Consider the following 22,630-nt stretch of genomic DNA (forward strand, 5'->3'; position numbering starts at 1 on the left):
GAAAACGTGCTCACCGTGCTCGCCCCGAAATAAGGGAAAATATTTGTGAAAGTGGAAAGCTCGCGCCATGCGTTTAATCAAAAAGCAGGAGGCGAAGAAATGGAAGGCTTCGAGACAGCTCTTGGCGCCGATGTAGAGCGTGCATCACGCGATGCTAAAGAACGCGCCCTTCCCAGAGTAGACGATATCAACGAAAAGATTGAAATGAATAGCATATCTGAAGGCGGAAATACGGCATTTGCGCCAGACAGCAACTTTGTCTTTGTCATGAACGCGAACGCTTTTAAGCTTGAAGAAAAAAGGACCAAAACGCAGGCACAGGCTTTGAGTAGGAGGTCTGTGGATGAAGTAGTCGATCTTGATGAGAGTAAAGCTGCGGTAGAATAATTTGTTGTAAAGAAAACGTGCCTTGGCGTTGCATATGTCTGTCAATCAATCTACAGATTAGATACAGCGTTTGGGAGTCGTTATGGCGGAATTAGCAGTTCGCTTGGAAAAAAAGGACAATGACCAAACAGCTGACTTTATGGTGACAGATGTTGAAATGCAGCTGAGAAAGTGCAATGAAAAACAAATGTTGGAGGTTAAACAACCCCACAAAAATGAGTTAGCACCAAGAGGGAGATCGGGTAGGACGCAGCACAGCAAAGAAGAAATGCAAAATGACTTATCATTGTGGAAACGCAGCAACTGTTTGGTGACGTGTAAGAAAATAGAAAATATGTTGACGAACAGGCTGCTTCAGTAAAATAACTCAGAAAAATAGATGAGCCAAGATAAAACCGTTTGGGATAAGAAAAGAGAAGAATGATGAAAAGGGAAAGAAGGGCACGGACACGAAAGTTAAAAGTGGTTATCTATGCACCTTGAACCATGATGTGAGAGAAATAAGAACAGGCAAAGGATGTGGAGGCGAAAAAAAAATGTGGTTGTTCCCTCTTTCATAGGAACCGTTAAAACAGGGAAGTGAAATGTGCCTTCACAGGGGCAGTTGAATGTTGATTGTGCATCGGTATGAACTTGCACGCCGCTATTTATATTTCGTCGGTATGGAATCGTTAGACGCATCAACGTTAGACACTGGATTGCACGCGTCGGAGAATTGCGTAAATCCGACTGAAACCACAGGCGCTCGCAAACCGTCCGTGCGAGCAAAACCAAACGAGTTATCAGCGAATCGTTTGGTGAACACACGCTTCAGCGGGCCGCGTCACGTCAAGACATGAGCGCGACATCAGCAAGTCGGCTTCTCCGCAGCTTACGCTGCCCGTCCCTCGTACACATAGGCGCTGGCATCGAGGCGCCAACTGTCGGCGCCTCGGCGCCTCTCCTAGATAAGTCGCGTTTGTCGCCGTATCCACGCGCCTGCTCATAGCGTAGTCGGGAGCGCGTTTCGTACCACCCGTCGCGACGGAAGAGTTCGTGGATCAAATCCCGGCGCCGCAGCGTCAATCGAGGTTTTTCTGGTGATATCATTTCCGTGACGGATATGACGTCAGTTATATCTTAGTGGACCCTGGCATAAAACGCGTTCGTGTTAAAAAAAATTGTAGGGAGAGATCCCTACATGGGAACTGTGAACTGAAAAACTGCATGTGAATGTGTTGATGCTTGTGGTGTAGGTTGAATTGGAATATGTTCTGGTGCTCTGGTGCTTAGTAATCTTCCTGAAATTTGGACTCCGGCCGTTAGAGTGAAGTGTTGTGAACACCAAAACGTGGGAAGTGTATTTGTGAGTAAACATTGAACAAAGACGGAGAGAAGTTGTTTTTCGAAAAAAAAAAAAATGCTCTTGAAGGCGTTTGATGGCACAAGTAAAAGGCAACCCCTGAGAGGGGGTGCACCGAAACCCGTTGAAAATAAAATGAAGCCCGGACATTCAAAGTTCACGCCAAAAACGGAACCAATCATGGAGCGCCGCGCCACTGAAGATAACAGGCCCAATCCGCGAGTGCCGCGACGGAACTCGGAGCTAACTAAATAGAGGAGCGCAAGGAGACCTAGGGGACGCAGAGAACAAAGAAGCGCCAGGAGGAGGAGACAACAATGTCCGGAACGAGGGAGCCGGTAGTGACCCTGCCGGGACACCGACGTCGCAACCAAAGCTTGGGCAGGAGCGGACCACCGACAGCGCATCGTTTCCAGTCTTATGGGTGACCCTAGCAACGACGAGTCGACCGCCTACGCGTAGCGTCATCGCACTGTAGACTCACGGCTCGACGGCCCCACAACGGTTACTCTACCGGACTCTACTCGTCTCTACCGCACCCCCCCCCCCTTCCTTACGGCGAGTCTACCGGACTACCGGAATCCAAGTGCCGGTCCAAGTCGGTGGAATCCATGGAAGTCGGTGGAATCCGATGGAATCCAAGTGCCGGTGGAACTCGCCTTGGCCTTACTGACGCCTCCTGCCGCCTCGACCCAACTGCTCGGTGCGCTGCCTTCTCTGCGTATCCATGGCTCCTTCTTGGCTCCACCACCCGCAAACTCCTTCTACGTCATACTCTCCGTTGAACCCGCTGCTTCGCCGTTTTTCGCTTGTCCTGATGATGATTACGTCGTAATTTCCGGCATACCCTCATCTCTATCTTCCTCTTTTCCACCCCAAGCCTCTTATTCACGGCACACACCTCACAGCCTCTTCTTCTTTTCCTTCTACTTTAGCGTCTACAAAAACAGTTCCTGAATCAGACTCCCGCACTAGCTCAACCCAAAAGCCACGAATCTGTGAGGACCTAGAACGAGCAGCTGACGCCGTAAAACTGCCGCAGCAGCGGTGAAGAGAACCCGCGACTGCGTGCTGAGTATGGCTGTGCTCAGCCCCTCGAGCCACTGTGGCGGGTGTTTAATTTATACTAGGTATTGACCCCAGGAGAAAATTAACAAAGATGTGGCAATGAGTTTATTTGCGTAATTAAGGATGACAAATGTAATAACCATTTAACAGGTATTGCTGGAATTAAAGGGACACTGAAGTGATATGTAAACATTGCGGGATTACCAGCGCAAATTGTAGTCCGGAGTCCCCAGGCCATGTTTCGACCACTCTAGACGCGTTTACGCGATTTTATTTAGTAGAAAAACTAATTCGAAAATGCTGTACTCCTCTCTTTACGCTCGCCCATTTTCTGTGGCGTTTTCGTGTGACGTCAGGAGGGGATGAGCTGGCAATTGGCTGCGGCGCTACTGCACGGCTCCCCGGCCAACAGAGTCAGTCGGCCCAGCGTTTCGTCCGCCGGCCGCCGGCGGGTCGTCGCAGTCCAGGAGGTTAAAAAAATTGCTTGGTCGCAATTCGTTCGCTTAGTTGAAACGAAGCCAGGACACGTTTGTGAATGGAAGAATGTGCCTTTCTTTACTTGGTTTGTTTGTACACTGTATCTAGCTCCAAGTCAAGGTCGCTTCACACAAGCGCTGCACAAGCGCACATGCGACGCTTCGCTGACTGGTACGCCAGTAGGAAAATATAAGGCCGCTTGAAGGCGGGAGAAGAGTCAGCGAAGTCAATATAGGTACTAAGGAAATAAAATCAACTGATATTTTTACCGTACAGCGTAAAACTAGGGCACGGGAAGCACTTTTTTGCGCTGGGCGAACAAGCACAGCGGTCAGCAGCACGACTACGCATCTGCGAACGCTTTTCCGTCTACGAAATGCAATTGCTAGACGTGAGCTACTGTGGAAACTCGGGCGACGCTTACTGCACGAGCGCAGTACAACAAATAGTCACCTAAGCTGCTTGAAATGCCAAAACTAAATAAAAGTGTAAACCGGTTGTACAATATATACCCTATATTAGCCAGACCTTCGCATCCCGCTCGGTGGCTCAGTTGTGTGAGGCGCTAGGTATGTCACCGCAAGTGTTTTGCAAGTCACGAGTTCAAATCCCCGCGGGTACGTGCTTTTTTTTTTTTTTTAAGGTAACTTTTTTGTTTTCAGCCGATGTTTTCTATATTGAGTTCACCTTTTTTTGGGCCGCAACGTTCATGGCTACACGAACTAGTTCACAAAACGCGCGCAGGCTGGCACTGGCGCGCTAGCGAGTTCTCGTTGGCGTGCTGTTGCCATAAGCACCGACTGCTTGCAGGCAGTGGGCACATGCCAGAATGAACAGACCCTTGGCCTGGTGCGAACACGCTTTTTACGATACAGTCATGAGGGAGGCAAGCTCCAAATATGGGGGAAAAGCGCACGACATTTGGGCGTCTGCGGGTACGCAGAGGGCGTTCATGCACTGCGTAGGTCTCGGCTAGTGAATGCTACGACTACAAGCCGTCCTGGGAGGCTTATCTTGTGCATTTTACAGCCGACAACATGGCAGAAGCGCGGTACGATGATTACTGAGATATTGAGAATGCCCATCCAACAACGCCATTGGTTATGTTTACAGAACCGAAACCGAAACCGAAACTTGTTTGATTGCTAACCTTGGGCATTGTCCAATCACGGCGCCCCTCCTCCCAATGTCACAGCCTTAGTTGGTGCGGCCGCCGCAAACCGCGCATGGTAGTTTTTCTTCTTTCGCGCTTTGTAAAATAATTACCGATTTGTCAACCGGATAAACGATGAAAAGTGTGCTAATTTGAGCCAGTCTACGCAGTGCAAGCAAAAACGGGAGCTTGACAAATTCACTTCAGTGTCCCTTTAAGGTGGAGCATAGCGGCCCCGTTCAAGACAACATGTTCAACAGTAGAACAGGGAGACAAATTTACGGGCAGTTAATGTTTCGTGTGAAAGCAGTCAAAAACACTGCCAATAAGAAGTTGTCGAAACACCACTGCTGCTATATGCTACTATCTGGTTACGTAACACTTTGCCAGACTATAACAACATCAACGGGATTTCGCCAGAGTTTAGGCCTACCGTTCCTCATCCAGGTTGTGCGTTAGTGATACACAACTGAAGGTGGGCGCTACTATCTGGGCATGCAACACTTAGAATAACCCCGCCAACTGTCGGGTATCAGGCACAACTTAAGCTTGACGTTACACATTGAGGTCTAAAGACGTCAACCAGTTCCCACAGCTTGAAGTACAATGAGTATAGTCACTGCTTGTTCCAATAGATTCCGGTTGACGACGTCAGACCTCCGAGCCTGACTTTGGGACTAACGCCCAACGCTTAGGCTTAACAGCTAACCGACACGCACCTATCTAGCAAGCGCTAACGTACTCGACCTTGTTTTAACCACTTCACCAGATGTTTCCCACTCGCTTTCCTTCACGCAGATCTTAGAGATCACTGTTTTATTCACTTTTCGTAAACACACCCAGTCAAAATTGACGACAAGAAAAATTTCTGTAGTGTTGTCGTATTTTCGCGTGTCGTACTGTCGTCTTGTCGTATTCTTGTCGTGTCCTGATTCTGATGTTCTGCCGCGTGTCGTATTCCTATCATCACTTTGATGTTCCGTCATGCCGAATTTCCTGCCTTGTCGTGATGCTAATGTTCCATCCGAAGTTGCACACGGTTTGAATGTTATTGCCCATTCTGAAGAGTAGCGCAAAAATCAGTCCTGTTGTGACTACAGGAATGTTTGTCGTTGAGAAATTTGACTTTGTCGTTACGACAGAAATGTGTGTCGTAACAACAAGACTTCTGTTGTCACAGCAAAGATTTTTGTCGTATGACAGAAATTTATGCTAGGTTTTTGCTCCTATTCCTGTTGTGAAATCAGACTGGGCGGTTTCCAGTTGAACTGTAAACAAAGCGAATCGCATTAGAGGTTTCCGCAAGGCCCACTTTTCGGCAATTCACACTTAACGGGAAGGCTTTCCGAGTGTTATGATCCAACGAAATGCTAACTAGGCCATATATGTAGGTAAAGTTCTCTCTTCGATAAAAAGGCATGTACCATTGCGCATCACTGCTTGCATTGTGCCCCTTGGGAAAAAAGAAAGAAGCGATTGTTCCGCAAAGCACGGAAGTGCAACCGCCAAAATGCGGGTACGTACCGCCTTAATAATGATTCTTTCAAGAATGCAGTGAAGAAAACAAAGTGTATTTTTTTCCAGGATACACTTCCCTTGCCGCTTGTCCAAAATACTAAAAAATTGTGGAGTTCAATCGGGGGCCCCCCAAAATAACTCGATATCTTTAGTTTACGAAACCGGTGCGGCCATCACTCGTTCAAACAGCTGTTTTGTTTTCAACAACGAGTTTAAGAAGGACTTCACTCAACCGTCCTTGAATACTAACTCATATCCCATCGAAGAGGTCAATTTCCCACCAATGGAGCGTGTTGTTGACTGGGTTGGAATCATGCCACTCATAAGGAATTCAAAGGTGTTATCATCACCAGGAGTAGATGGAATAAATTCCAAATTTCTCGAAAACACCGCAGTATATTCATCCATATTTCTTGCTCAAGTTTTCACCCAGTCACTGAACACGAATACCTTACCACACGATTGGAGGATTGGCAAGGTTGTGCCATTGGCTTAGTCCGGCGAAGCCCAGATCCCATTAAATTGCCGTCGGATTTCATTAACTAGCATTCCTTGTAAGCTTTTCTAACAAATAATTTATTTTCACCTGGTTACGTTTCTGGAAGATAACTCTTTTATTCTTCATGCCAATATGATTTAGGAAATTATATTCTTTCCAGACTTAGCACATTTCTTTCACATGAGACCTTTTCTGCGCTTTGGATAACGGATATTTTGTTGACTGCATTTTCGATCCTGCCTCTCATCATTCGATCCTGCCTCTCATGAGTTAGTTTTGCATGAAACTTTGAAAATTAAATATTGACTCTCATATTGTAGCTTGGATCGAAATTTCTCTTGCCTAACCGAGCACAATTTGCAACCTCCAATTATATTTGCGCTCCTTTCTGTCTTTTTGTTCAGTCACGACGGGCGTGCTTCAAGGATCTCTACTCGGCCCTCTTGTCTTACTCATCTATATCAATGATGTGCCCAGCACCATTACCTCTTCAATGAGATTGTTTGCGGATGACTGTGTACTGTACAGGACAATTTCTTCAATTTCCGATTCGTCTCTATTACTCCCTGATTTAAACAAACTCTTTAACTGGTGTATTAATTGGAAAATGTGTCTAAACATTATTAAATATTAAACAATGATAATTTTCCGGCCTTTTTATCCTCCTGAGGCTTCCACTTGAAAATTCGGAGGGCGCCAACTTGAAGAAACTAAAATGTACGGGCATTTTAGGGTCCAAATAACTCATAACTTATCTAAGGAAAAGCACCTGAATTGCATAACTACCAATGCTAATTGAACCACGGGATACCTCCGACGTAAAGTTTCTTCTGTACCTTCAGGCGTGAAATTGATGCTTTACAAAACACTAATTAGTACCCAACTAGGATATATACCTGCGCAGTATGGGACCTGGAATACGATTATCTTATTAACACATAAACACATATAAAACCACAGCGGACGTTTTATCTTGGCCAGCTACCCCCGCATGTCAAGTATAACATCTGTGAATCTCACCCTAAATCTACCCAGTCCTTCTTTACGCAAAAAAGTAGCTCGATTGAATTTGTTTTACAAAGTCTAACATTTCAACCCAGTTCTGAAAAATTAATTGCTAATTAGTCCATCGTACATATCGCCACGCACGTATCATCCCTACAAAATTAACGTTCCGCAGTGCTATACAAATCTATATTTATTCTTTCATCCCGAAAAGTCGTCGCAATCGTCGATGCGCGTGAATTTCGACTGGCAGCTGAAAGCTAATTTCGTTCCTTGTAACCAGTTTTTGAAGCGAAGCTCCACGTGTCTCACTGAGGGCGTGTGTCGCGTAGAAAACGCCCTGCAGGAAAGCCAACTTTCCTTTACGATGATGATGCTCATGTATAAAGTGAAAGAAAAAAATAAATCAGTTCCATTCGGCGTAAAAGCTGCCGGAAGTGCAGAGCAGTCATTCGCCAGAGAGGTTGCGATGCCGTTATCCCCTCTTTGCTGTCACCGGTCGCGCTCTTCCCCTCCCTGTCTCACTCCTCTGTTGATGAACTGAACACTGGTTTGTCCAACGCAATTCAAATTTCCCTCTTTCGAAGTGCTAGCGCGCCTCTGCCTGGAACTGCACGAGCGGGATTTGTGGTTCTTTTCATCTCACACGTGCCGGAGCCTTACTGCACAGTTTTGAATGCGTGTCATCTGCGGCCATCTTTTTCGCTTAATCGTAAAAACCAACCCGAAAGCGTTCCTAAGTAAATCAACGCGGTGGCTGCCGGTTAATTACACAGATTTTGCCTCTGTATTTGCAGTTTTCTTTGCCCTAAATGATGGGGAGATGTATTACAAAGGCCAGTGGTTCAGGAGTTTTGAACGGCTATGACTATAGAAACCACTTGTTTTTTGAAGCCTCTGTGTTGCGCTGTTACGCCGGGGGGCTGTGTTTGGGTCCGTTATGTCGCTACTTCGGCTGATTGCGGTGGTGGCTAGACATCGCGACAGCGAACGAGGTACGACGATAAGGTGGGACCCTAAAGAGCTCTGTACTTTACAAATCATGCACCCCTCCGTCTAACGACGACAATGCTTGAACGCGAAGCTTTCCCGTGGGGGATCCCTTGGTTGTCATTTGAGTTCGGACTTTAACTTGCAGACGGTTTGGACTATGACTCTTTGAGCTTTGACTTTGACTTGTGCGCAGTTTGGTCTCAAGATCGCATCGATTTTGACTTTGCTCCGTCGCCATTTGATTTCGCGCGACGAAAGCTTCGCGTTCAACTATCGTCGTTGTTAGGCGGAGGCGTGCATGATTTTTCTAATTTTGTACGTCCATGCGCCCCTCTAGAAATCCAAACTGCTTCGAGCATGTTGGAATAAAGAAAAATATGCTCAAATGGCGGAATCTGATAGAGGTCGGCTTCATAATGCCAGAGACGGAGGCTCGATTCCGACCATAAGAAGAGTTTTCTTTTTCTTTCGCTTCATCCCCGATAGTCATCATCGTCAGAGAAAGTTGGCTTTCCTGCAGTGCGTTGTCGGTGTAACGTACACCGTCAGTGTGAGATAGAAAGCTTCACTTCAAGAACGCTTCCCGTGATCGGAATTGAACCTGGGTCCCTGGCTTTATGATGCCGACGTCTATCCGATTGCGGCACTCTTGCACAGCCGAAGCAGTTTGGATTATGAGAGGGGTGCATGACGTGCAATATTAGACCGAAAGGTCATGCACCCCTCCGTGTAACGACGACGATGGTTCAACGCGAAACTTTCTTCATGCGAACTCAAATCGCGAAAGGTCAAAGTCAAAGCCGGTGAGATAAAGGTACCAAATTGCGTGAGAGTCAAAGTCCAAGCTCAGACGACAACCAAGGAATCGCTAGCAAAGAAGCTGCGCGTTCAACCATCGTCGTCGTTATAGGGGGGTGCATAATTTTTTGATTTCGTACACACGCACATTGTATGTTTCCTGGACAATCATTTTGGTCTTTTAGGCTGATTTCTTCTCGGTGGGTGTGTTTATTTGATCTATTCGTTCATTCCCTTTGTATTTTCTTCTCTTTCATTTGAGTATGCATGTTAGTGCACTGTTGAAATTCTAGAAACTTTGTTTTTCTTATGTCTAGCCCACATTTCTTGTATAAGTATTCTGCTTTATGCAATTGTTTAGTATTTGCAACTAAACCCCTCCCTCCTCGAACACCCTCGGTGCATTGAAGGTACTAAAATAAATAAATAAATAAATAAATAAATAAATAAATAAATAAATAAATAAATAAATAAATAAATAAATAAATAAATAAATAAATAAATAAATAAATAAATAAATAAATAAATAAATAAATAAATAAATAAATAAATAAATAAATAAATAAATAAATAAATAAATAAATAAATAAATAAATAAATAAATAATTTAATTAACACACTGGATCTTGCGCCTTCTGCATGCCAAGCAACGTCTATATGCACATTACCCGTCAATCGGTGGTTACGGGTTGACGGGGATAAACCTCGAAACCTGACGCCGAGTCGCCGCGCACCCACGCCGCCCACTCCGTTTGCTGTGCATCAATCTTTACGCAAGCGTCATTCACTTGGACATATGTTTTTCTTTCTTTTTTTCTACCGAGAGAACCTCCATGAAGCGGTTGAATTGCAACATCCAGAAAATCGGCTGAGGCAGCCTAATAGTGATTTCGAACTTAAAAAAAAAAAACAAGTTACGTAAAATATTCAGGCCAGCATGCAGGCGGCTGTTGTACCTGTTAAATTACGACAGACCGTCAGGGCGTGTTAATACAAGCTTTCCTTTATTGCGCCCCTAATTCTGGCGGCAGGCGTATTTATTTCCCTGCCCGACCGCCGCTTGAAAGCGGCAAAGTCATCTCGCCGGCGATTAATTAAACGCTGCTCAAAATCATCAGCAATCCAAATACTTTTCTTCGGAGCACACAACGAAAAGAAGACTCTTACAAAACCCGGCGAGGCAGAGCAAGCACGAACGACTCCATTCGATGATAAATCTCGGGTGTCGCTCCCGAAAACAAGCTGTCACGAAAGTGCGACTAGTTATCCATGTTTCCTTTAGCGCTCCCCCTTTTCAGCGTTCAACCTTGATCGCGATTCGCCTGACCCCTCTCTACAGCCTCCTCCTGTGGCGCGCCAATTCGTGTAGAGGGTTGATTGCCGGCGAGAAGAGGATGACGCGCGAAATCGCTTCGTGTGTGAACAACAACTATCCCGGCTCAGTCGCCACTCCTGACAGCCACCAATAAGAAGAGAAGCGGGGGCGCGGGCCTCTCTGGGCCACATAATGCGTTATTAATCAGGCCGTGCGGTGAGGTCCAGCCTAACCACGCGCGCGCGGCGCGGCCGCAGCGGCTGTCGACAGGGCCGGGAGGAGGCGGTAACCGCAGCGCCGAATGGCGCTACAGCTGCAGAAATCGAAGGTGGAACGAAGAGCTCCGGAAGGAAGTGATAAATCAGAGCCGTGAAACACGGCCGTGGAAATGGCCCCGAGCATTGGGGCGGCCGAACAAAAAACAATGACTATAGAAAACCGAGAAGGAGAGACGTACAAAAAGGGGGCCAGCACAGTAAGAATACAAAGCCCCGGCAGCTTAACAGCCCCCGAGGAGCCACGTGAGCGCCCGCCAATTTTGAGTCGCTGAAGAAAGAGCCACCGCGGTCAGCGGCTCATTAATAAAACGCGATCAAGGCTGTACACGTCGGAGAGCTGCTTGCGCCATAAGCCCCAGCCCGTGTAGTCGGGGGTGGCTGTAAAAGCTGACCGCGACAATAAGAAGGGGGGAGGGGGGGGGGGGCGTAAGCGTTGAAAGAAAGACGCAAAGAAAAAAAAGAACCGCACAGCAGATGCTCTTTCGGGAGGCGCAGCGGCCGTCATCGACTGCGCGTATAAATGGCCACGGGGTAAATAAAAACGCGAACGACCCGCTCGTACTGCCCGCGTTGGCGTATACCTCACCGATGAAAGCGCGTAAATGTGCGGCGGCATCACGGGAACGCCGTCGGGACGTTGCCGTTGTGCCCTTAACCCGCTAACGTTATTACCAGGGATTCGAGTGTAGCAAGCTGATACTGGGCGCCCGTTGAAGGCGTTCCCGCAATTTAATTGGACGATGCGATGGGTCTTTTTTGACATTGTAACTTGCTGCCACCAACAGAGGCTGGGAAGCAAATGGAAAGCTGTTCCTTTTTCTTTTTTCTTTTTTGGCACCCAACTCGATTAGTACCAGAACTGGAAAAAATGGTACTGCTCACCATGTTCACTCCAGACACAAGACTAAGAACGGCGAGTCTACATAAGAGCGCGTCGTCTGCACAAATTTCCATTGAGCTTACGAGATAAATTTTGGCGCTGAATGAGGCATTGCATCCTAGTGCCCCTTGTAATGGTTTCTTAGTTTCATTATCAATTCTTTTCTAAAGGCGACAGCCTTTGTTGGGCCACCTAAACGCGAAAAGTTCGGCGTGTCCACATGTTGTCTGCAACTCGACTCAGGCGCCCGGCCAAAAGTTCATGAAATCCTCGCAGAGCAACCATATACAGTAGGAGACCATTTTCTCGGGCTCAAAAAATTCTGAGATACTGGATATTCTGGACTTCCCCGAGGAACCGCCAGTTGCCGCATAGGAGTACTGTACAGGGTGATCAAAGTTAAGTCGACAGGTTTCATAAGAAATGATGCGCTTAGATCTACATGAAGACCACCTCTACAGTAAGGTTACGCGACCAGGGGTACACAGGATGATGTGGTAATTATTGATGTCGGTAGCCCGAGTATTCAAAATTTCCTAATTAACTTTTTAGTGGCTGCAGTAAGCAGGCATGTTTGTATTGAAACGTTAGACTCAATCGTGTTTCTACGCTGTTTAATATGGCAGAATTCTTCTAGCGCATCCATACTCAGAGATATCGAACTGCAAAATATAATTGCTCTTGCAAGGTCGCGAGAAACGGCGCAAAGCTCCTGCCTTTTTTGACGTGCGGTGTTTAGTTTGAGAACAGGGGGGTTGCATAGGCAAAAATGACCACTGGCCCTCTTTCACTCTCACCTGGCCAAATCACGGAACAACAGCGGTGCCGAGCACTGCAGTTTGCGATTACGCCAGCCAAGACTGAAAGGGTGCCAGTTATCACTTTTGCCTATGCCTCCACCCCGTTGTCAAACTAAACACCGTGCACAGCAGGCACGTCACAAAAGGGAGGAGCTTTGCGCCGGTTCTCGCGGCCTTGCATGCGTGATCTTAGGAACGGCAATTAAATTTTGCAGTTGAATATCTCGCAGTAGGGGTGGGCTAGAAGAGTTCTGCCAAATGAAATAGTGTAGAAACACGATTCAGTCTAACTTTTCAATACAAACATGTCTGCTTACCGCAGGCAGTAAGATACTAATTAGCAAATTTTCATTGATTTGGCCACCGACATCAGTAATTACCACCTCATTATGTGTCCCACTTGGCGCATAACCTCACTCTAGAGGTGGTCTTCACGTAGATATAAGCACCTAATTTTTAAAAAAACTTCTCGACGTAACTTTGGTCACCCTGTACATGAACAACGGATATTCGGGACAAAATAAAGGCAAAAGTTTGATTTTCCGTACAAAATTTTACGCGACACAGCCATGGTGCGACACCAGGACGACGCCATTTTGTATTCTAAGCCACCTGACACGCTCCGGATTGGAATGGGGGGTTGTCTGGAATCCCACCGGGGTAACAAACTTTGATCTTGGAGGCCATAATTTTGCATGTAGTCTGGGGCGACACAATCTCAAAAGCGGGAAACGGGTCATACGTGGCCGGTTTGTTTTTTAACGCCACTTTTTTTAGGCATCAGGTGACACTGGCTATAGGCAAGATCCAGAGTTACTCAATACATAGAGTTGCGAAACTCCGCTTCAGAATCCGGGCGGCACTAGCCCAATCTGCTCCCTGGAAGCTGAGGGGCAAGTCGACGCGCGCGGCACCTAGGAGACAAAAACTGTACTTCGCTAAACTGGTATTATTGAAAAATATTTGTAAAATAAAGATTGCTTTTTAAATGAGAATACACTAATTCGGTGAACTTTCCTTGTGCTTTTTGGGCTTTTCTTTTTATTACTTCCGGCAGCAGCCGCAAGCACTTGAGTACTACTTCAAAGTTCTGCCTACAGACGACAGGCTAGTCAACTTGCCCCATGCTTGCCCCTGCGCAGGGGGGCAACGGAAGACCGCGTTTCGATAGATAGGACCTATGGGGAGTTTCGCAACTGGTATGTATCCAGTAACTCTGGGCAAGATCATCGTCAGGTTTGTCCGGGGTCGCGCGTCTGGGACGTGGTTCTTTTACTTGGTCAGTAGCCATCACGGTGATCGTGGTTCACGGGGTTCACCCCGTCACCTGTGCACTGGGCGTGGCACCACACAGACTGTCAAGCTTACAAACTGGATTGGGGAAACGTTTATTAAGTCGGCCGTAAAGCGCACGCGCGCGCTTCGGACGTGGCCTACGTCGTCTTCTTGGCGGGTGCTCGGCGAGAATCCTCGCTTGCCGTTGTCGGCTCGCTAGATTCCTGCCTAGCCAATGCCTCGGTGACCTGCTGGATGGCCTGGAGTTGTGTTTCTGAAAGCGTGACGCTTGCAGAGATGCAAGAAGACATCCTCACATGAAGGTGGAATTTAAGGCAAGGAACCACTCGCTACTTCTTCAGTCCAGTTTAAATGAGATAAGCTTCGTTTTTGCGGCTCGGGGATTTTTTGGACCATTTTTCGTTCACCTCCAGGTCCCGAAAATCGGTACGCTACTGCATAGGCAAAACCTTTCCAGACTACTAAAACTGTTGGCATGCTTCATATGTGTCTACATTGTGGGGCCAAAAGAAAATATTAGGCATGCTTTAGATAAAACACAACCCTATTACTGGTACTGCCAGCGTTATTTTAATAAATAACAGACGTGGGCTTAGTTCTGTGACATAAGGTAAACAAACACCTTATAAACGTTGCCGAAGTGAGGAAACAGAAAACTAAAAACTAAAAAATATTAAAGCAGTTCCACCCAACGTGAAAGCTGTTAAGTGCGGATTAGTGATTGGATGGATAGAAAACCGTTTATTAGAGAGTTTTTCTATCCCAAAGGGGCTGTGGCGCCCTCTTTTCCCTAGCTTCAGTATCAGCCTGGCGTTGATATCAAAAGTAGTCAAGAGAGGGCGCCGAAGTCCCTGGGAAAACTTATAAAGACGCACTGAATTGAGTTTTCATCAACTGGGGTAATTAATGCGTTAGTTCATGATTTTCCCCTTATTTTATAATATTGTGTGCTCATTTCAGGCATAGCAACGACAGCCTCCGTGGCAACGGCGCAGCGGAAGGGTCACCCCCAACACTCTGCGTATCAGTAATGTGTGCCTTGGTGGCGCAATGAAATTGACATCGACTTCGTAACGCGTGGTACCCAGGTTCGATACCGACCAGGGGAAGCGGACGGAATTGACATCGACTTCATAACGCGAGGTACCCAGGTTCGATACCGACCAGGGGAAGCGGATGGAATTGACATCGACTTCGTAACGCGAGGTACCCAGGTTCGATACCGACCAGGGGAAGCGGATGGAATTGACATCGACTTCATAACGCGAGGTACCCAGGTTCGATACCGACCAGGGAAAGCGGTGATCATTTATTAGCCTCTTTTTTGGGTGAGTACCGCTGCGTGACTGCAGTGGCTAGATACCGTAACCCCGGAAGAGCTACGACGACACATAAAAAAGTCATGCACCCCTCCGTTAAACAATGACTACGGTAGAACGCGAAGCTTTATCGTGACGGATTCTGTGGTTGTCGTCTAAGTTTCCCAAACCGCTTCGACCATGTCGCGTCACAGACGCCATCGGTGAGAACACGTAAGCTTCGCTTTAAAAGGAACGGGAGGTGGAGACCTCCAAGCCCAGCAGAAAGAATACATCCCAGACGATGACGTGGGAGCAGTTCAAAGACGAAGACGGCAACAGAAGCCCCTTGAGTGCTGGACGGAGGATTCAACTTATGAGTCAATAATCTTTCTGTGACGCTTTCCTTTCCCTGCCCTTTCCTTCAATAAAGTTTATTCAATCAGTCGGCAGAAAAAAAAATTGAATTGGATTACGCAATATTTCGTTGTATTTGTCACGGCCGAAGCGATAGAAGAGACAAAGTGCGCGAGGGTGGGAGGCAGAGAGGACAGGGTGTTGTGGGGCAGGGGCGGCGGAAGACTATCGTATTTCAATGATATTTGCACATAAGCGACTGCTTTTTTTTTTCGCTTTGCAGCTCAAATGACAGTTAAGAGCCAAATGGTAGGCGTCGTCACTGACCAAGTTCACTGCGTTGGTCTCAATAATTGTCATTTCAACGATCTGTGGTCAATCTAAATCGCTATATTAAGAACGCTGCCTTAATTCTAAAATGCTTTCAACCGACTCTGGTGTCGATGAAGGTTATTCGAGGCTATCGCTATGCCACGAACGAATCCATTGACCCTACACTCTAAGACAGACCTGCGGTTCAGCTTCATCACAGTACACTCCATTCACCAATTCATGCTGCCAACGAAGAAATTTTGCCTAATGAGGATGTCGGGCACACGATTACACTCAAATGTTCGGTCTGCGCTGTGGCATCACGCAATGCCAGCATGACGTCCTGCCCGGCACAGTGCCATAGTTCACACAATTTTTAGTCATATTCATCTGGTGAGTAGCTGAATTTATTGCGTTTTAAAAACAAAATAAGAGTAATATTTATGACGTGTTTGGATGCTTTTCGTTTGTTTCTGATTTTTATGTTTATTTTAGTCTGGATATCTTCCGCTTTTACCATTGTATACGTATACGTACATTGTACACTTATTTTTATTTCCCGTCACAAAGGCGATGCTGCTGCCATACACCGGCAATACCAATCAATGCTCTTGATACCTGTATTTTCTTTACTGCCCCGTCTGCTACAGAGCTTTAAACAAGGTTAAACTGTTATTGAGGCAAGCTGGCTGTGTGTCTAACAAACAAAACGATTGGTCTTAACTTATCAATGCTTGGTTACCTTTACGCCAACTGACGCCATTATTCAGTGAGCTGTAAACGTGAAGTTCCGAATCGCCAAATTACAAGTTTCACAAATCAAATTTCTTGGACGTGGTTTAATGAGAACCTCTTTAAAATATTCCCAATTTAAAGCTTGTTAATAAATTAAGCAGCACTGTTGGTTGCCCTAACAGAATCTCTACGCTAGTGCCTGCCTGGATAAAATGAGTAATGTATTATGTCAGTGTCATGTATTAAGTATTATGTATTGTACATTGGTGTAGGGCGCAATGACTGCTGCAAACTATATTAAACTATTGGTATTCCAGAAACAAAGATTAACGAGCACTGGAAGGCTTTTATGGCAAGCCGATTGGTCCGCCCACTTATCTGGTATATAAAAAAACTACCTAAATCCTGATGATTATCTTGTATTTCAAAAGTATTTTACCTACCACTGTACGTTTCCTTTGTGTCACTGAAAGAACACGTCAAGCAAGATAACGCAGTTCATTTTGGCTCTATTTAAATTGATGCGTGGGGCCGCTAGATTACATAGACGTTTGTGTGCCTGTGAGTTCGGTTTGAGTCTTTTTAGGTTTGATATTTCTTGTTCTTGAGCTAGTTGGGGGAAGGCGCTAGTGTAGATATACACTTGCGATTTCATCAGTTTATTTTCATCTTTAAATTGTTCATTTCTACTTTATCGTGTCATGGCGCTGGAATAGGTAGACGTTTACGATTTCGTTGCTTTCTTACCAGTTGGTTAATGTTTGTATATTTAATTTCCGATTGCCAGGTTTGGCTGCCAAGTTTGGCTATCAAAAGTCGAACTGGACGACTTTTTGTTCGTTTGGTTACTTGTTTGTTTGCTATTGTTCCCATATGTTTGCTTTTCTTACAAAGATCAACTTTTACGTTATTATAATTGTTTGCCGTCTGAACTTCGTCAACACATTTGTGTTCAGATGGCTTGACACTATCCGCGTAGGGGTGCTCGCAAAGAATGCGCACGCATTAAAATGGAGACTCGTGAAATCGGAACAAATATACCATTTTCGTCCTTTGCAGTATATACACCGCCAACGCTTCAGCCACCCCCTCACGAAATACAGGAGACGAAATATCCCCTGTACCTGTGAACCCATGCACCCCCTCCGTGTAATGATGACGACGGTTGAACGCGAAGCTTTCTCGGGAGCGATTCTTTGGTTGTCGTCTGAGTTTCGCCGGAGTTCGAACAACGTCGAAATGGCGTCATAACGCGAGGGACCCAGGTTTGATTGTTACCACTGAAGCGTTTTTTTCTTTCTTTCACTCCATCCAGAATCATTCATCCTCATCGCCAGAGAAAGTCGGCTTTCCTCTAGGGCGTACTCGCGTTACAGACGTTATCACTGAGAACACTAAAGCTTCACTAAAAAAACAACACCCATAAACCGAGAACTTATGGAAAACACCTTGAAGTTTCGTTTTTCTGCAGTTATGACTTTTCGTTTTGTTAACAGTGCACAAGGCGAATAAAAGCCTTTTTTTTCAGAATTGCTAAAAACCGTTTCATTGAATGATATCTAGGGGAGGCCTCTGTGGTCCTTTGTATTTTGTTAGTGTTTTGGTTTTGTGTGATTAGTTATGCTTATGTTAGCCTCACAGATATTCATCAATTTGGGCGGTGCATCCCAGAACTTGTCGGTTTATGTTGACATGTGTATGCGGTGGTTGGAGAGAGAGAGAGAGAGAGAGAGAGAGAGAGAGAGAGAGAGAGAGAGAGAGAGAGAGAGAGAGAGAGAGAGAGAGAGAGAGAGCTCTTTATTGAAAAAGCAGACAAGTTGGCAGGCATTTATAGTGGCTTACATGCTTCTCTGCTGTGGGTTGGTGAGGGAAGAAGAAAATGCCCACAGAAAGAGCTGGGCACGAAAGAAAAAAAAACTGTCTTGGACTTGGCGTGATAACGGACTTACACGCACATTTTTGTTCTGAGCTTGGGCCACATAATTTACAATTTTGAAATTGGGCCAATTTCATCCAAATAAGAGAACACACTCCGTAGTGCTTGGCGCTGCTTCGAGGGACGAATCCATGGCCCTAAAATATTCCTGAGGGTAATTGGTCCCTGATCTATACGTTCAATGTTTTCAAGGAAGTAGAACCTCGGTTCCATGTAGGCCGCACATTATAATAAAATGTGTTCAACTGCTTCGACACAAGCAGAATTATCACTGTGGGGATTTGGCGTCGCTCCTAGGCGAAGTAGGTAACTAAGTGCAACGATGGTTTCCAGGTTACGAGGAAGCTGTGTCGGGAGTCTCGACTTTAATTATGGGTCAGTAGTGTGCAAAAACAGCGCGTGTTTTTTAAGTTTCTGCATAGATGGCTTCTTTCAGTCACCGCAAAGTGGTTAGCCATGGCAGAATCTTCTGTTTTCGTGAAATACACCAAATACACCTTGCGGTATTTCCGGTAAAGAAGGCCTTTTCGGGCCGCCTCGTCGGCTTTTTGTTCCCTTTGATGCCACTGTGTCCAGGCATCCACTGCAATTTAATGTTGTGTCCAGCAGACGAGGCAAGATGGTGAAGGTATGAGATATTATAGGTTGCGATTTTGTGGGCGGAAAAGCTACTTCTCCTAGATAGAATTTGAAGAGCTGCCTTGGAGTCTGTGAAGATGCTCCATTGGTGCGGAACATGGCGGAGGATGTAAACGATTGCCTCCATCAGAGCATAGAGCTCGGCCGCTGTACAAGATGTTTGTCGCTTCAGACGAAATGAAAGCATTTCACCAGTTTGTGGTATATATAGACCAGAAGAAGAGCTTTGAATGGTTGATGAATCATCGGTTGCTTAATGCGCTCTATACAGGGAGTCTAAAACGATGTGGAGGATTTCTAGCTGAGGCATAGTCATTTTGGATCTCATTACTGGGATACCACATTCAATTTTTACGGGAGAAAGGTTCCACGGGGGGAAATGCGGCGGCATTATTGGTGAGGGCTGGGTTGGAACAGACAGTGGAATGCTATGAATGGTCTGGGCGAATACGGAGCTGCTGCAATTGGAGGGGACACGACTTAGGAAATGATTTCTTGGGTGTAGGCGTTGCCTCAACTGTACTCGAAAGGTCTCCTGCTGTCTAATCACTTCAAAAGGCAAACAACGTGCCTCTGCTACAGTTCGAACGCTCGAAGATCCTTTCGAAAGTCCAAGAAAAGTGCGTAGGTTGTTGTTCCTTGCCGCCTCAATGCTCTTCTTGTTTGTTTCCGATATTTTTTGCAGGACAGGGAGGCTGTAACGCAGCACTGCATCCACATATCTCTTGTGCAGCATAACCGTTGAATGGTAATCACTGCCCCAGCGCGGACCTACAAGACATTTAAGAACCTGAGCGGCCGAAGAAATGCGGCACCGTATCCGTTTCACTACGGGTGACCAGGTCAAGTTGCGGTCTATTAAAGCTCCTAGAAATTTTTTTAACTCATGCATACGCAAGTATGCGCCCGCCCAGCACCAATGGATAGCGTAGAAATGTACAGTGCGCAACACACTTGTCTATAACAGCGAGTTCGACTTCAACTATTAAAATCTGAAAACTACCGATACAAGCTTTTTGTGTTGGCGACAGTAGGGGTGGGCTTAGACTTCAGAAAGCCGCAGCAGTTTCCTTCAAATCCTTCTTGGCCGAGGCAGGATGAGGCTGCAAATACGCAAACTGCTTTATGGAGAAGTATATTGCCCACTGTACCTCCCTTATGCATGGAAGTGTCTCACACGCCTGTAGGCTTCCTTGGTTGTACGAGTTATTTATTTTATTATTAATTTGACAATACTGCAGGCCAAAAATTTGGCTCAAGCAGGAGTGGGTGCAACGTGGAATGCACGACACCATTCACGTAAAGAAGGTTACACATAGTGGAAGACCGAATAAATGTTTGTCCCCAAAATTTAATAAGAAAAATGCTTTTCTAACTCAGTGACAAAATTGGAACAAAGAAATAATTGTGCAGCAAGTGAATTCCAATCTTCAATTGTTTGAGGGAAGAAACTGTACTTGTAGCTATTTGTTCTTGCGAAAATTGGAGCCAATGAATGTTGGTGATTGTGACGAGTACTCCGCGTTGCGAGAGGTTTTACATAATCGGGTATCTTTAATTTATTTTTGCTGAGAGTCAATTGTTTAAGAATGCAATACGACTAATTGTTCGGCGAGTTTCCAAGGTTTGAATTTGATTATCATGCATTAACTGAGTAGGGAGTCCTCCCTTTTGTAATTGCCAAATATAAATCTCCCGGCTTTGCGGTTGACTCGTTCTAGTTGAATTGTATGTTTTCTCGTATGTGTGTCCCATATTACTGCTGCATATTCTAGTTTACTCCTTACAAAGTATTATAAGCTAAGACCTTAGTACTGGCCGGGACGCTTCTGAGTTTTCTTCTGAGAAAATATAGCTTGCGCATTGCGGACGCGCAGGTTTTCGAGATATGGGCTGACCATTTTAAATCACTTGTGAATGTGACGGCAAGGTGTTTGTAATCTGTGACCTAAGAAATAATACAATCTTGAATTTTAAATGCAGAGCATTTCTTAGCCTCGCCTCTTCCTGCGTCGGACGGCGTCCACAGCTCCGCGTCCGCAGCAGGTGCGCCTCTCCTCCTTCCCTCCTCTCTCTCAACAGCAGCTGGCGCGCGCATGCGTCGTAGTCAGCCCGTTCGCTCCGTCGCGGTCTCGGCGTAACAGGTGCATGATAGCAGCGTGGTGGGGCGTGGAAGGGCGCGCGCTGCTTACGCGTGCGCTCTCCCCCCCCGTACTGCTCTCCCTCTACTGCGCGCGCTGCAAATATAAAGCGGCTAGTGGTCGCTCGTTCTTCAGTCACTGCGTTGCTCCTTCCTTCCTTGGTTGACGCTCGCTCCACCCTAACGCGACTTTACTCTCCTCTCTCTACCCCAAACCAACACCAACGCAACTACGACCCAGCTACCCACCCTAACGCGACTTTACGCGGCGTTAACGACCCCCAATGCTCTGCATTTACTCGTGTTCCCCTCGCGGGAAGGCGCGGGAATTTAGATGCAGAGCATCTGATTCACTCGCCTTGTCCCTCCGGCATCGTCGTCGTCGTCGTCGTCGGCGTTGTCCACCCCTCCCCCATTCTCCTCGCCGCGCCAGCTGTGCTCTCCGCCGCTCACGCCCTCTCCTCTCCGATAGCGAACACTCTCCCGCGAGGGGCATTGGATTGGATTGGATTGGATTGGCTTGGCTTGGCTTGGCTTGGCTTGGCTTGGCTTGGCTTGGATTTGGATTTGGATTGGATTGGATTAAAGTGGATTGTGTTCGATTGTGTTGCGTCATAGCCGCGGCAGACGCGCTGGGGCCGGCGCATGTGCAGTACTCTCTCTTCCGCGGTTTTTCAAAAATACGTGTTCGGTACCTTTTTTTCTGGTTATGCGCATAAGTACAGTTTTTGTCCCTGATCAATTCCATGCCCCATTTTTCACACCACCTGTCAATCGCAGAAACAGCACCTTGTAGTGAACTGTGATCATCTGGGGATGTTTAAAAACAACACAATCATCCGCGAACAACCGCAATGCTTTCTGCCGGAATAACAGGAGCCAAATAATTCACGTAAATTGAAAATAACGACGGTCCAAGTACGCTTCCTTGCGGCTTTACTTACCATGTCTTTTTTCTGTATAATACATCAGGGGCGTAGCCAGGAGAGGGGGGGGGGGGCGTTTAGGTGTCAGAAAACCCCCGAAAATCTCTGAACGCCGCATCCCTTCCCTCCTCCTACTTTTCGCCCCTTTTTTCGCTTATGGAATTTACACACCAAATCTATACATTGTAATGTGAAAACAACAACAAGAAGTTTCAAGGTTCATTAAAGCCAAAAAATGACACATTTTCTCGGGGCCAGGATCTCTTTCTTTTTGATTTTTTTACCGACGACGTATAACCATCCCCGAAAAATATTACCAGCTACGCCACTGCATTACACGGTTCCAAACTCTAAAGCGAGCCGTGCACTCGTCAATCCTAGCAGTCTTTTATCTTGGCTGCCTCGTCCGCTCCAGAAAGAAACGACTAAATTTCAAGCTTCAGAGTCGACTTTTATGCCCACCGGCGGTTCTCTTTCC

This window comes from Haemaphysalis longicornis, unplaced genomic scaffold (assembly GCF_048455015.1).
Source record: "Haemaphysalis longicornis isolate Haplotype H1 unplaced genomic scaffold, Haemaphysalis longicornis Haplotype H1 scaffold_1, whole genome shotgun sequence".
In the NCBI taxonomy this organism is placed as follows: domain Eukaryota; kingdom Metazoa; phylum Arthropoda; class Arachnida; order Ixodida; family Ixodidae; genus Haemaphysalis; species Haemaphysalis longicornis.